Source organism: Oncorhynchus clarkii, chromosome 33, assembly GCF_045791955.1.
Source record: "Oncorhynchus clarkii lewisi isolate Uvic-CL-2024 chromosome 33, UVic_Ocla_1.0, whole genome shotgun sequence".
In the NCBI taxonomy this organism is placed as follows: domain Eukaryota; kingdom Metazoa; phylum Chordata; class Actinopteri; order Salmoniformes; family Salmonidae; genus Oncorhynchus; species Oncorhynchus clarkii.
In genome coordinates, this window is record NC_092179.1 from 38986893 (window position 1) to 39002032 (window position 15140).

Consider the following 15140-nt stretch of genomic DNA (forward strand, 5'->3'; position numbering starts at 1 on the left):
CTTATTAAGGGGTTAAACAGGCCTTAAGGGGTTAAACAGGCTTTATTAAGGGGTTAAACAGGCCTTATTAAGGGGTTAAAGAGGACTTATAAAGGGGTTATTGAGCCGTCATATAAGTTACAGTGCCTTCATAAAGTATTCACACCCCTTGATTTTTGTCATACTTTGTTGTGTTACTGCCTGAAATTAAAATGGATTTAATTTTGAGATTTTGTGTCACTGGTCTACACACACAATACCCCATAAATGTCAAAGTGGAATTATGTTTATAGACATTTTTACAAATGAATAAATAATAAAAAGCTAATAAAAAGCCAACAAAAAGAGAGAGAGAGAGAGAGAGCGAGAGAGAGAGAGGGAAAGAGAGAGACGTGAATAGCAGACAACCTGAGCTCATCAGACGTGTCTCACACCACTGACTGAGAACAATGATGAACAACAGAGGAGCTCAGAGAATTGGGCTGCTGACAGACTGTACTGAGATACAAGGCCTAGTTAGGCCTGGCTACAACAGGCTGCTGACAGACTGTACTGAGATACAAGGCCTAGTTAGGCCTGGCTACAACAGGCTGCTGACAGACTGTACTGAGATACAAGGCCTAGTTAGGCCTGGCTACAACAGGCTGCTGACAGACTGTACTGAGATACAAGGCCTAGTTAGGCCTGGCTACAACAGGCTGCTGACAGACTGTACTGAGATACAAGGCCTAGTTAGGCCTGGCTACAACAGGCTGCTGACAGACTGTACTGAGATACAAGGCCTAGTTAGGCCTGGCTACAACAGGCTGCTGACAGACAGATTGTACTGAGATACTAGGAAGAGACAGGCCAGGCTACAACAGACTGCATTAGCTATAACATCACAACCTGGCATCTTTCCTCACAAGCCCCCCTCTGCCTGTCAGATGTTTATGCCATCTTGACAGCCTCAGGAGGGAACTATTGCCATTAAAGGTATACTAAATATATTCACGTCACCAAATAATTTAACCACTGTAGGTTGTAGCAACCTCATGATGGGTACAGGGAAAATGAGACTATCGTGTAGTAGACTAAAAACCTATGGGATGTTGCATTGAACTGGGTGAATGGAATAGGACTGTCATCCAATATGCTGTAATAGAAATAAGGCCGTGCTCATAGAAACATAGTAATAATCCTCCCTCGTCTTAAAACGGCACTGACCGCCACTGTTCTCAACCCCACTGACCGCCACTGTTCTCAACCCCACTGACCGCCACTGTTCTCAACCCCACTGACCGCCACTGTTCTCAACCCCACTGACCGCCACTGTTCTCAACCCCACTGACCGCCACTGTTCTCAACCCCACTGACCGCCACTGTTCTCAACCCCACTGACCGCCACTGTTCTCAACCCCACTGACCGCCACTGTTCTCAACCCCACTTCCTCTCTAATGGGAAGGAGGCGAGGAAATAGGACGCAAGGAAATAGGAAATAGGACTCAATGAAATAGGAAATAGGACACAAGGAAATAGGGTGCAAGGAAATAGGATGCAAGGATTGAAGGAAAGTTGATTTGAGATTTGAACCTTCCTCTCTAATGGGAAGGAGGCGAGGAAATAGGACGCAAGGAAATAGGACGCAAGGATTGAAGGAAAGTTGATTTGAGAGATAGAGCCTCAGGTGAGCCAGCGGAGTAGTCTGCTATTGGGGTCTCTCCATAAAAATAGAATAACTAGAATGGAGGGGGGGGGGAAATCCCATTCAAGTCAATGGGCCTGTGATAGGTGGGCCGGCGGCCATATTGAGTGTGCCCATAGGAGGAAGTCATTCTATGTCTATGGTTCTCTCTGTCCTCAGGGACCAGTCCAGAGGTCTCTATGGGAGGTGTCATTTATCACCAGCAGTCAGTCAGTCAGTCAGTCAGACAGGCAGTCAATAAGTCAGTCAGTCAGTCAGACAATAAGTCAGACAGGCAGTCAATAAGTCAGTCAATCAGTCAGACAATAAGTCAGACAGGCAGTCATTTGCTCTATCTGACAGCCAGCCTAGCACCATGCTGTTCTGCATAAAGGCTATACTCCCCCAGGACTCCTTCCTTCCCAACACTGCCTGACTGGCTGACTGGTTGGCTGGCTGGCTGACTGGCTGACTGGTTGGCTGACTGGCTGACTGCCTGCCTGGCTGGCTGGCTGGTTGGCTGACTGGCTGTGTGCCTGGCTGGCTGGTTGGCTGGCTGGCTGTGTGCTCTGCGACATCCTAATACACCTCACTGCAAACATTCAGCTGCCAATACGCTGCTTAGCACAATCAGACAGGAGACAACCGACACTAGTCTACGTTCCAAATGGCACCCTATTCCCCCATAGGGCCCTGGTCTAAAGTAGTGCACTACCGCATAGGGCCCTGGTCTAAAGTAGTGCACTACCCTATAGGGCCCTGGTCTAAAGTAGTGCACTACCGCATAGGGCCCTGGTCTAAAGTAGTGCACTACCCCATAGGGCCCTGGTCTAAAGTAGTGCACTACCCCATAGGGCCCTGGTCTAAAGTAGTGCACTACCCCATAGGGCCCTGGTCTAAAGTAGTGCACTACCCCATAGGGCCCTGGTTAAAAGTAGTGCACTACCCCATAGGGCCCTGGTCTAAAGTAGTGCACTACCCCATAGGGCCCTGGTCTAAAGTAGTGCACTACCCCATAGGGCCCTGGTCTAAAGTAGTGCACTACCCCATAGGGCCCTGGTCTAAAGTAGTGCACTACCCCATAGGGTCCTGGTCTAAAGTAGTGCACTACCCCATAGGGCCCTGGTCTAAAGTAGTGCACTACCGCATAGGGCCCTGGTCTAAAGTAGTGCACTACCCCATAGGGCCCTGGTCTAAAGTAGTGCACTACCCCATAGGGCCCTGGTCTAAAGTAGTGCACTACCGCATAGGGCCCTGGTCTAAAGTAGTGCACTACCCCATAGGGCCCTGGTTAAAAGTAGTGCACTACATAGGGAATAGGGTGTCATTTGAGAAGTAGACGAGATGTCAAGACTCCTTAGGCTAACGGACATCTCTGGACTAACAAAGCCAGCATCGGCGGATCAGACTGAAAAGCAGTTAATACAACGACTCTTGGTGTTAGGTTAGGTTATCAAATCACATTTTATTTATCACATGTCCCAAATACAACAGGTGTAGGTAGACCTTACCGTGAAATAACCCACAATGCAGTGTTATGAAAATATTTACTAAATAAACGAACACAAAATCACAATAATGAAGCATATATATATATATATATATATATATATATATATATATATATATATATATATATATATATATATATATATATGGGTGTACCGGTACCGAGTCAATGTGGGGGGGTACAGGTTAGTCAAGGTAATTGGAGGTAATATGTTCATTTGTATTTTAAATTTAACCTTTATTTTAACTAGGCAAGTCAGTTAAAGAGCAACACACATCACGACAAGAGATACAACACTGCAAAAAGACAGGCCTAAGACAACAACACAGCATGGCAGCAACACATGACAACACAGGATGGCAGCAACACATGACAACACAGCATGGTAGCAACACATGACAACACAGGATGGTAGCAACACATGACAACACAGGATGGCAGCAACACATGACAACACAGCATGGTAGCAACACATGACAACACAGGATGGCAGCAACACATGACAACACAGGATGGTAGCAACACATGACAACACAGCATGGTAGCAACACATGACAACACAGGATGGCAGCAACACATGACAACACAGGATGGTAGCAACACATGACAACACAGGATGGCAGCAACACATGACAACACAGGATGGTAGCAACACATGACAACACAGGATGGTAGCAACACATGACAACACAGCATGGCAGCAACACATGACAACACAGCATGGCAGCAACACATGACAACACAGCATGGCAGCAACACATGACAACACAGCATGGTAGCAACACATGACAACACAGCATGGCAGCAACACATGACAACACAGCATGGCAGCAACACATGACAACACAGCATGGCAGCAACACATGACAACACAGCATGGTAGCAACACATGACAACACAGCATGGCAGCAACACATGACAACACAGGATGGCAGCAACACATGACAACACAGCATGGCAGCAACACATGACAACACAGGATGGTAGCAACACATGACAACACAGCATGGCAGCAACACATGACAACACAGCATGACAGCAACACATGACAACACAGCATGGCAGCAACACATGACAACACAGCATGGCAGCAACACATGACAACACAGCATGGCAGCAACACATGACAACACAGCAGGGTAGCAACACATGACAACACAGCATGGCAGCAACACATGACAACACATAGCACCACTGTCCGATAGCACCACTGTCTGATAGCACCACTGTCCGATAGCACCAGTCTGATTGCACCACTGTCCGATAGCACCACTGCCTGATAGCACCACTGCCTGATAGCACCACTGCCTGATAGCACCACTGTCTGATAGCACCACTGTCCGATAGCACCACTGCCTGATAGCACCAGTCTGATAGCACCACTGCCTGATAGCACCACTGTCCGATAGCACCACTGCCTGATAGCACCACTGCCTGATAGCACCACTGCCTGATAGCACCACTGTCCGATAGCACCACTGTCCGATAGCACCACTGCCTGATAGCACCACTGTCTGATAGCACCAGTCTGATAGCACCACTGTCTGATAGCACCACTGTCTGATAGCACCACTGTCTGATAGCACCACTGTCCGATAGCACCACTGTCTGATAGCACCACTGTCCGATAGCACCACTGCCTGATAGCACCAGTCTGATAGCACCACTGTCTGATAGCACCACTGCCTGATAGCACCACTGTCCGATAGCACCACTGTCCGATAGCACCACTGTCTGATAGCACCACTTGAGGCTTCTCGTTAATCAGCTGGAAAACCGGCAGAGCACATCAGCCTGGCTGTCTATCACAACAAACGGAACCTGGAAGGGAACCAGGGGCTTGTCTGACTGAATGGCAACCTATTCCCTCGATAGTGTATGGTCCCTGGTCAAAAGTAGTGGGGTATAATATGGAATAGGGTTCTATTTGGGATATGGAATAGGATTCTATTTGGATATGGAATAGGGTTCTATTTGGATATGGAATAGGGTTCTATTTGGATATGGAATAGGGTTCTATTTGGATATGGAATAGGGTTCTATTTGGATATGGAATAGGGTTCTATTTGGGATGCACACTGAAACAAGTGTTCCTTGGCAAATGGGACCTTATTCACTATATAGTGTACCACTGGTCTGTTGCTGTGCCCTGGTACTTTTGAAACAGAGCCTTTACGGTCCTTGGTCAAAAGTTGTGCACTATATAGGGAATAGGGTTTGAGTTCCATTTGGGACTTGCCTGAAACAAGGGTCCACAGCACAACAACATAGAATATATTATATCTGACCACTGGTGCCACTGCCTTGTCCCCGGTCTGTCACATACAGGAAACTACTGCCTTGTCCCCGGTCTGTCACATACAGGAAACTACTGCCTTGGTCTGACACATACAGGTAACTACTGCATTGTCCCTGGTCTGTCACATACAGGAAACTACTGCCTTGTCCCTGGTCTGACACATACAGGAAACTACTGCCTTGTCCCTGGTCTGTCACATACAGGAAACTACTGCCTTGTCCCCGGTCTGTCACATACAGGAAACTACTGCCTTGTCCCTGGTCTGACACATACAGGAAACTACTGCCTTGTCCCCGGTCTGACACATACAGGAAACTACTGCCTTGTCCCTGGTCTGTCACATACAGGAAACTACTGCCTTGTCCCTGGTCTGTCACATACAGGAAACTACTGCCTTGTCCCCGGTCTGTCACATACAGGAAACTACTGCCTTGTCCCTGGTCTGTCACATACAGGAAACTACTGCCTTGGTCTGTCACATACAGGAAACTACTGCCTTGTCCCTGGTCTGTCACATACAGGAAACTACTGCCTTGTCCCTGGTCTGTCACATACAGGAAACTACTGCCTTGTCCCCGGTCTGACACATACAGGAAACTACTGCCTTGTCCCTGGTCTGTCACATACAGGAAACTACTGCCTTGTCCCTGGTCTGACACATACAGGAAACTACTGCCTTGTCCCTGGTCTGTCACATACAGGAAACTACTGCCCTGGTCTGACACATACAGGAAACTACTGCCTTGTCCCTGGTCTGTCACATACAGGAAACTACTGCCTTGTCCATGGTCTGACACATACAGGAAACTACTGCCTTGTCCCTGGTCTGTCACATACAGGAAACTACTGCCTTGTCCCTGGTCTGTCACATACAGGAAACTACTGCCTTTGTCTGACACATACAGGAAACTACTGCCTTGTCCCCGGTCTGACACATACAGGAAACTACTGCCTTGTCCCTGGTCTGTCACATACAGGAAACTACTGCCTTGTCCCTGGTCTGACACATACAGGAAACTACTGCCTTGTCCCTGGTCTGTCACATACAGGAAACTACTGCCTTGTCCCTGGTCTGACACATACAGGAAACTACTGCCTTGTCCCTGGTCTGTCACATACAGGAAACTACTGCCTTGGTCTGAAACATACAGGAAACTACTGCCTTGTCCCTGGTCTGTCACATACAGGAAACTACTGCCTTGTCCCTGGTCTGTCACATACAGGAAACTACTGCCTTGGTCTGACACATACAGGAAACTACTGCCTTGTCCCTGGTCTGACACATACAGGAAACTACTGCCTTGTCCCTGGTCTGACACATACAGGAAACTACTGCCTTGTCCCTGGTCTGACACATACAGGAAACTACTGCCCTGGTCTGACACATACAGGAAACTACTGCCTTGTCCCTGGTCTGTCACATACAGGAAACTATTGCCTTGTCCCTGGTCTGTCACATACAGGAAACTACTGCCTTGTCCCTGGTCTGACACATACAGGAAACTACTGCCTTGTCCCTGGTCTGTCACATACAGGAAACTACTGCCTTGGTCTGACACATACAGGAAACTACTGCCTTGTCCCCGGTCTGACACATACAGGAAACTACTGCCTTGTCCCTGGTCTGTCACATACAGGAAACTACTGCCTTGTCCCTGGTCTGACACATACAGGAAACTACTGCCTTGTCCCTGGTCTGTCACATACAGGAAACTACTGCCTTGGTCTGTCACATACAGGAAACTACTGCCTTGTCCCTGGTCTGTCACATACAGGAAACTACTGCCTTGTCCCTGGTCTGTCACATACAGGAAACTACTGCCTTGGTCTGACACATACAGGAAACTACTGCCTTGTCCCTGGTCTGACACATACAGGAAACTACTGCCTTGTCCCTGGTCTGACACATACAGGAAACTACTGCCTTGTCCCTGGTCTGACACATACAGGAAACTACTGCCCTGGTCTGACACATACAGGAAACTACTGCCTTGTCCCTGGTCTGTCACATACAGGAAACTATTGCCTTGTCCCTGGTCTGTCACATACAGGAAACTACTGCCTTGTCCCTGGTCTGACACATACAGGAAACTACTGCCTTGTCCCTGGTCTGTCACATACAGGAAACTACTGCCTTGTCCCTGGTCTGACACATACAGGACACTACTGCCCTGGTCTGACACATACAGGAAACTACTGCCATGTCCCTGGTCTGACACATACAGGAAACTACTGCCATGTCCCTGGTCTGACACATACAGGAAACTACTGCCTTGTCCCTGGTCTGTCACATACAGGAAACTGGTGGAAACTAGGAAACTTTCCCATAGGTTAAGAGATATTCTCTGGACGCCTCATAGGAAAATGATCATCACCACAATGGTCTTTCTAATATTAAGCCTTAGTCATAACATTATTCAACCGTTAGAAACCATTACACTGTTAGTACACACACACACACACACACATAGTAATCCATGTAAAGCATTGAACATTTGCCCCGCATACAGACAGTAGTGAACAGTAGAGAGAAGGTACAGCTGAGTAGAGGTCATAAAACGGTCAGGACCAAATAAAACACATTCAACAAACAAGCTCTTTAAGTCCTATAGCTCTCTCCCTCCCTCCCTCTTTCACACTATTTCTCTCTCTCTCCCTCCCTCTCTGTTTCTTTCTCCCTCCCTCCCTCTTTCTTTCTCCCTCCCTCCCTCTTTCTTTCTCCCTCCCTCCCCCTCTCCCTGACCGTGGTTCCACATCCTCTTACCAATAACTGCCAGCAGAATGACTGATAGTTGTTCAGGGTAGTTCAAACTGTGTTGTAACTCAGAAGGTGTTTTATTATAATCTATAACTGTGGACAAAAATACATTCCCATAAGAGACAACAGTTAGTTACTTTTACACGTGTTCGTTGTGTTTTCACTTTGTGGATTACGTGTGTACTGTTTTGTATTACTAGGTATTACTGAACTGTTGGAGCTAGGATTTCGTTGCAACTCCAAATCTGTGTACGCAACAAATAAACGTTGATTTGATTGCAGTCACAGAGTAGACAGAGTAGAAATCTTAAATATTTTCGAATGTATGATTTAAGAAAATCTCACTATTAAAATGAATATCAAATATGGATCTAACATGCTGTCGATCTTGGCCTATAGTCCACCCGTTTCATAATCGTGAAGAGTATAAGCTAATATGACAATTCCGTGTCTTTTCGGTTCCGTTCAACTAAGATGAAACCACCACCCAGTTGTGTCCCTCCCCATCGACAGATTCACTCGTGAACTAGGCGGGGCCCGTATCTCACGCATATAGAACTAGCTGCAGCTTTCAGAGCATAAAACGGTACAAAACTAATACGAATAGATTACAAATGTTATCTAAAAAAAATTGCGCATTTGATAACCGCTTGAATAATTCCAGGCGTCCTGTTATGATAATCGATAAGAACCCAGTGTCCCAAAGAACGTGTGTAATTCTAGACAATCGAATAACTTTTCCATTTCCGTTGTAACTTCAACCCCGTCACGGGAAGGATATCGGTCAAAACGCTGTTGTTTTTGTTACCCAACCGCGCGACCGACAACTGTCGCTGGATTACAAACCCGCGGAGAATGCCGCGTTCTGCATTATGCATGACAAAAAAATAAATACAAATTGTCTGACCAAACATTATGAGTTGGATTGTTTCACTCTCTGCTCCGCCATATTCTAGGCATATGACCTGCGCTTCCGCAAACCGTGTGTTGTGCATCCCCAGAAACCGGTCTCCCGTTTTCATTTGCAATAATGGATCATTCTACCTGAAAAAACCTGGCATCATGTGCCACTATTTCGCATTATCCCGAGCGGCCGAAAACGCCGCAAACATGGCACAGACAGTAACAAAATCTCAGCCAATAGAAATGTGTGTAGATAAGGTACTTACAGTTATCCTCCGTAGCTCCAATCTGTTAGCGCCTCTAGTCGCTCGGTCTGTCGCTTCTCTCTGGGTGAGGTTTTGCGTTTTCTCATGACGTTGCAGCCTCGTTTTGAGACGAGCACCGCTCGACTGTGCTCAGCTATTGCAGTAGCTGTAACATAGCCTAGTGTAGACATTTCGCAATACATTATTTCATACCAATAATATCGGACTGACAAACAATAAGCTTTATTATACAATGCACTAGAGGAAGCCGACCCCCAGCATTTAGTGGAGGTTCCTCAAGGGAGGACCATCCTCCTCAAGGAATTAAATACAACATTTAAATAGTGACACATAAACTAAATGTATCTTTTTTTTTCGATAAAACTATAAATATATAATTTACTTCACCAAATCATTTATTAAAATACACAGCTATGACTAGGACTAATTATAAAGAAGAAGGTTAAATTAGTCTCAGCATCACTCTGTAGGGGAGCACCAGACGACAGCTAGCTTCCACCCTTCCATCTGGGTACATTGACCTCAATACAAAGCCTATATTTTTACATTTTAGCAGTCACTCTTACGCAGAGCGACTTACAGTAGTGAGTACATACATTTTCATACTGGTCACCCGTTGTAAATCAAACCCATAACCCTGGCTTTACAAGCACAATGCTCTACCAACTGAGCTACACAGGACCTAGGAGGCTCATGGTTCTCAACCCCCTTCCATTACTTGCACAGTAATTATAATTATGACAACTTCCAGTTTTTTTTTGTGTGTTTTTTTAAAATCTTTATTTAACTAGGCAAGTCAGTTAAGAACAAATTCTTATTTTCAATGACGGCCTAGTGGGTTAACTGCCTGTTCAGGGGCAGAACGACAGACGAACGACCTTGTCAGCTCGGGGAGTTGAACTTGCAACCTTCCGGTTACTAGTCCAACGCTCTAACCACAAGGCTACCCGGCCGCCCCAGTTGAAGGAGAAGCAAGAGAGGGAGAGAGAGAGCTAGCTATATTGCGTTGTATTTTCTTTCACTTTGACTTTCACTTAGATAGCGAATTCAGCTTAATAGTTTAGCCTACTCAAACACCCTGCTCAAACAGAGGGATGCTATGTTAGCTAGCTGGCTCAAACAGAGGGATGCTATGTTAGCTAGCTGGCTATAACAGGGGCGGCAGGGTAGCCTAGTGGTTAGAGCGTTGGACTAGTAACCGGAAGGTTGCGAGTTCAAACCCCCGAGCTGACAAGGTACAAATCTGTCGTTCTGCCCCTGAACAGGCAGTTAACCCACTGTTCCCAGGCCGTCATTGAAAATAAGAATTTGTTCTTAACTGACTTGCCTGGCTAAATAAAGGTAAAATAAAAAAAAAATAAAATAAAAAAACAGAGGGATGCTATGTTAGCTAGCTGGCTATAACAGAGGGATGCTATGTTAGCTAGCTGGCTATAACAGAGGGATGCTATGTTAGCTAGCTGGCTATAACAGAGGGATGCTATGTTAGCTAGCTGGCTATAACAGAGGGATGCTATGTTAGCTAGCTGGCCATAACAGAGGGATGCTATGTTAGCTAGCTGGCTATAACAGAGGGATGCTATGTTAGCTAGCTGGCTATAACAGAGGGATGCTATGTTAGCTAGCTGGCTATAACAGAGGGATGCTATGTTAGCTAGCTGGCTATAACAGAGGGATGCTATGTTAGCTAGCTGGCTATAACAGAGGGATGCTATGATAGCTAGCTGGCTATAACAGAGGGATGCTATGTTAGCTAGCTGGCTATAACAGAGGGATGCTATGATAGCTAGCTGGCTATAACAGGGGGATGCTATGTTAGCTAGCTGGCTATAACAGAGGGATGCTATGTTAACTAGCTGGCTATAACAGAGGGATGCTATGATAGCTAGCTGGCTATAACGGAGGGATGCTATGTTAGCTAGCTGGCTATGACAATCCAACACTGGAACACTTCCAAGTCAAATTAAGCTTTTGGTTTTGTTAATTTATTGCTACTGCCGGTGTAACTGCTAAACTGCTTGCTGACTGTACTCTGTACTGCACGATTGTAGCGGGTTTACCAACGAGTTAGTTCTAGTAGCTATGTTGACTATGACGTTAGCTAATATTAATGGTGACAACGATGTAGGCTGTGTGTAGCGGTTAGCGGTTATGATATGAAGGTTTGGCTTGGAAAGGTTTTTTTCGCCTGCTCACAGACAGCTGAATGTTGTGCACTGAAGTCCACAAGTGAAGGGAAAAGGTGAGAGGAGGAGAGCGCAAAAGACGCGAGAAGGAATCACAGCTACAACGATCAAAGTGATCGTGCTGTTTGTACGTGGCTGCTATGAAAGTGAACTGTTTGCTTGTGATCAGGGGTGTATTTATTCAACCGATTCTGTTGAAAAACGTTCTTAAAACAGAACGAAACTGGGATAAACATAACTGAATTTGTCCAATAGAAACTCTCGTTTGCAACTGTTGGAATAATGATTACACCCTAGATCAGCTGGATGCAGACAGGAGTGTGCAAGGCGGTATTGAATGTGTCACTGTCTGTCACAAATTTCTCTTGATCTGTGCACCTACCTTGTAAACTGTCATTCATAGGCTAGGTTGTAGGACGGGTATAGGGAAAATCGGATTGTCATGTAGGAGCCTAAACCTATCGATGTTACATTGAGCAGGGCGAATGGAATATGAATGACAGTCATCCAATAGGCTGTAAAATAAAAAAATGATCGTCCTCCCTCAGTTTAAAGGGTAGTGACTGCCAATGCTAGGATTATGGTCATGATCATTATAGGACCAATTAACAGCTGTCTCTTCATTCAGTATAACATCCACCTGATCATTACTCATCATACATATAGGACCAATTAACAGCTGTCTATTCATTCAGTATAACATCCACATGATCATTACTCATCATACATATAGGACCAATTAACAGCTACAGAGTAGAAGCATAACATCCACACGATCATGTTTGTCACCTTCAAAGTCAACATCATTGTGACTCTGGTTGTCTGGGGGTTTCTGGGTAATATGCCTCCACAATTTAGTCCTTCTGACATTCTCTCCGTCTTCATCTGCAATGTCTCTCTGTCTGGTTGTTGTAGGGCTTTATACATTAGTGAAATGAGATTACAAGCCAAATGTAATCCATGTTACTGCTTTATCTGGTCTGTTACTGTGAGCTCTGTGACTGTCCAGGACACCAAGTCACAATACTGTACAGAGTAGATGTGAGCTCTGTGACTGTCCAGGACATTAAATCACAATACAGTACAGAGTAGATGTGAGCTCTGTGACTGTCCAGGACACCAAGTCACAATACTGTACAGAGTAGATGTAAGCTCTGTGACTGTCCAGGACACCAAGTCACAGTACAGAGTAGATGTGAGCTCTGTGACTGTCCAGGACACCAAGTCACAGTACAGAGTAGATGTGAGCTCTGTGACTGTCCAGGACACCAAGTCACAGTACAGAGTAGATGTGAGCTCTGTGACTGTCCAGGATACCAAGTCACAGTACAGAGTAGATGGATACTAGAGTACAGAGTAGATGTGAGCTCTGTGACTGTCCAGGACACCAAGTCACAATACTGTACAGAGTAGATGTGAGCTCTGTGACTGTCCAGGACACTAAGTCACAATACTGTACAGAGTAGATGGATACTAGAGTACAGAGTAGATGTGAGCCCTGTGACTGTCCAGGATACCAAGTCACAATACTGTACAGAGTAGATGTGGGCCCTGTGACTGTCCAGGACACTAAGTCACAATACTGTACAGAGTAGATGTGAGCCCTGTGACTGTCCAGGACACCAAGTCACAATACAGTACAGAGTAGATGGATACTAGAGTACAGAGTAGATGGATACTAGAGTACAGAGTAGATAGATACTAGAGTACAGAGTAGATGGATACTAGAGTACAGAGTAGATAGATACTAGAGTACAGAGTAGATAGATACTAGAGTACAGAGTAGATAGATACTAGAGTACAGAGTAGATAGATACTAGAGTACAGAGTAGATAGATACTAGAGTACAGAGTAGATAGATACTAGAGTACAGAGTAGATGGATACTAGAGTACAGAGTAGATGGATACTAGAGTACAGAGTAGATGGATACTAGAGTACAGAGTAGATGGATACTAGAGTACAGAGTAGATGGATACTAGAGTACAGAGTAGATGGATACTAGAGTAGGGCAGAACACAGAGCCAGATCTGGACTAATAGCGAGGTAGTGCGGTGAGGAGGGGGGAGGTTGGGGTGAGGAGGGGGAGGTTGGGGTGAGCAGGGGGGAGGAGAGGGGGATGGGGTGAGGAGGAGGAGGGGGGGGGGTTGGGTTGGGTTAAACAGCTGTTATCTATATCCTTCTGAAGGGTCCCAGTAATTTGACATGTGAAGTAACTATCGCTGCAGAGAAGCGGACCCTGTTGGCTACAGCGGCAGACCACCAGACGAACCGCCCCGTCAAAGCAAAACCACAAGTGTAGTTTTAGACTAATTCAATTATCACGCTAGATTACCGCGGGTTCACACACTAACATGCCCACACAGTTTTCCTCCAACACGGCCCCCCCCATTTCGAACAGCCGAGTGTGTAACAGGGCATAGGTGTCACAGTCACGCCATGAAGAAGACAGTCGTCACTGGTGTGGCCGTCAGGGCGTTCGCGCCTCCAGAGGGACGGAGGCCACATCACGACTCCCACCCAAATGGCATTCTATTCCCTATGTAGTGCACTATTTTTTGGCCCGAGTCCTTACGGAGAATAGGGTGTCATTGGGGATGTTGCCGACGGCAACAGAGGGCTGGAGGGAGTGGGCTCACATTCCTACAGCAGGACAAGAAGCATACTTGGCATTCCTACTGCAGTCGGTCGGTCGGTCAGTCTCTCTCAACGAGCCGTTTGATTTCCACTGGGCTTTCAGACTTACAGGTTAGTCATTTAGCAGACGCTCTTATCCAGAGAGACTTACGGGAGCAATTAGGGTTGAGTGCCTTGATCAAGGGCACATCGGCAGCTTTTTCAACTAGTCGGCTCTGGGATTCGAACGAGAGAAAGAGAGAGACAGAGACAGAGACAGAGAGAGAGAGAGAGAGAGAGAGAGAGAGAGAGAGAAAGAGGGAGTGAGAGAGAGAAAGAGAGAGTGAGAGAGAGAAAGAGAGAGTGAGAGAGAGTGTGAGAGAGAAAGAGAGAGAGAGAGTGTGAGAGAGAGAGAGAGAAAGAGAGAGAGACAAAGAGAGAGAGAGAGAGAAAGAGAGAAAAAGGGAGAGAGACAGAAAGAGAGTGAGAGAGAGAGACAGAAAGAGAGAGAGAAAGAGAGAGAGAGATGCAATTGCGCTCTGTGAGACAAGGCCACTTTCACTCAGCTGGAAGTTACTGGCAGAGCGCTGGGATTTGGTTGTTTGAAGAAAAGTGTGTTGAAGACCATGCAGGGGAAGAGGGGTGTCAGAGTGCTGGTGTCAGACCAGGGTCGTGCTTCTGGCACGGTACATTCAGGACAGGCAGCTACTAACCCTACTGCTGATCGTCAAGACCATCTATATCAACGGCATATAAAGCTCCAGGCCTCAGGATCTCTGAATTCCTCTCTCTCTCCCTCAGTACATGCTGAAACATGCAGAGGGTAGAGTGTCTATCGAGGGAAAATGCTCTAGAAATCTTCTATTGCTCTGCTATACAATCAGAAATGCTGGACACACATAGTGGATTATCACACAGGAAACCAAATAGAAAATATTGACACAACAAACTAAAATTGAC

General features: G+C 46.1%; 1 protein-coding gene across 2 annotated transcripts in view; it reads right to left on the reverse strand.

Annotated features, from left to right (window-relative positions):
* Positions 1-9506, reverse strand: part of LOC139392865 (ras-related protein Rap-1b) — a 114375-nt gene extending 104869 nt beyond the window's left edge. For both annotated transcript variants that reach the window (XM_071141180.1, XM_071141179.1), the window contains exon 1: positions 9380-9506. The gene's annotated coding sequence lies outside the window, so the exon portion shown is untranslated. The remainder of the gene's footprint in view (positions 1-9379) is intronic.
* Positions 9507-15140: the final 5634 nt, after the last annotated feature.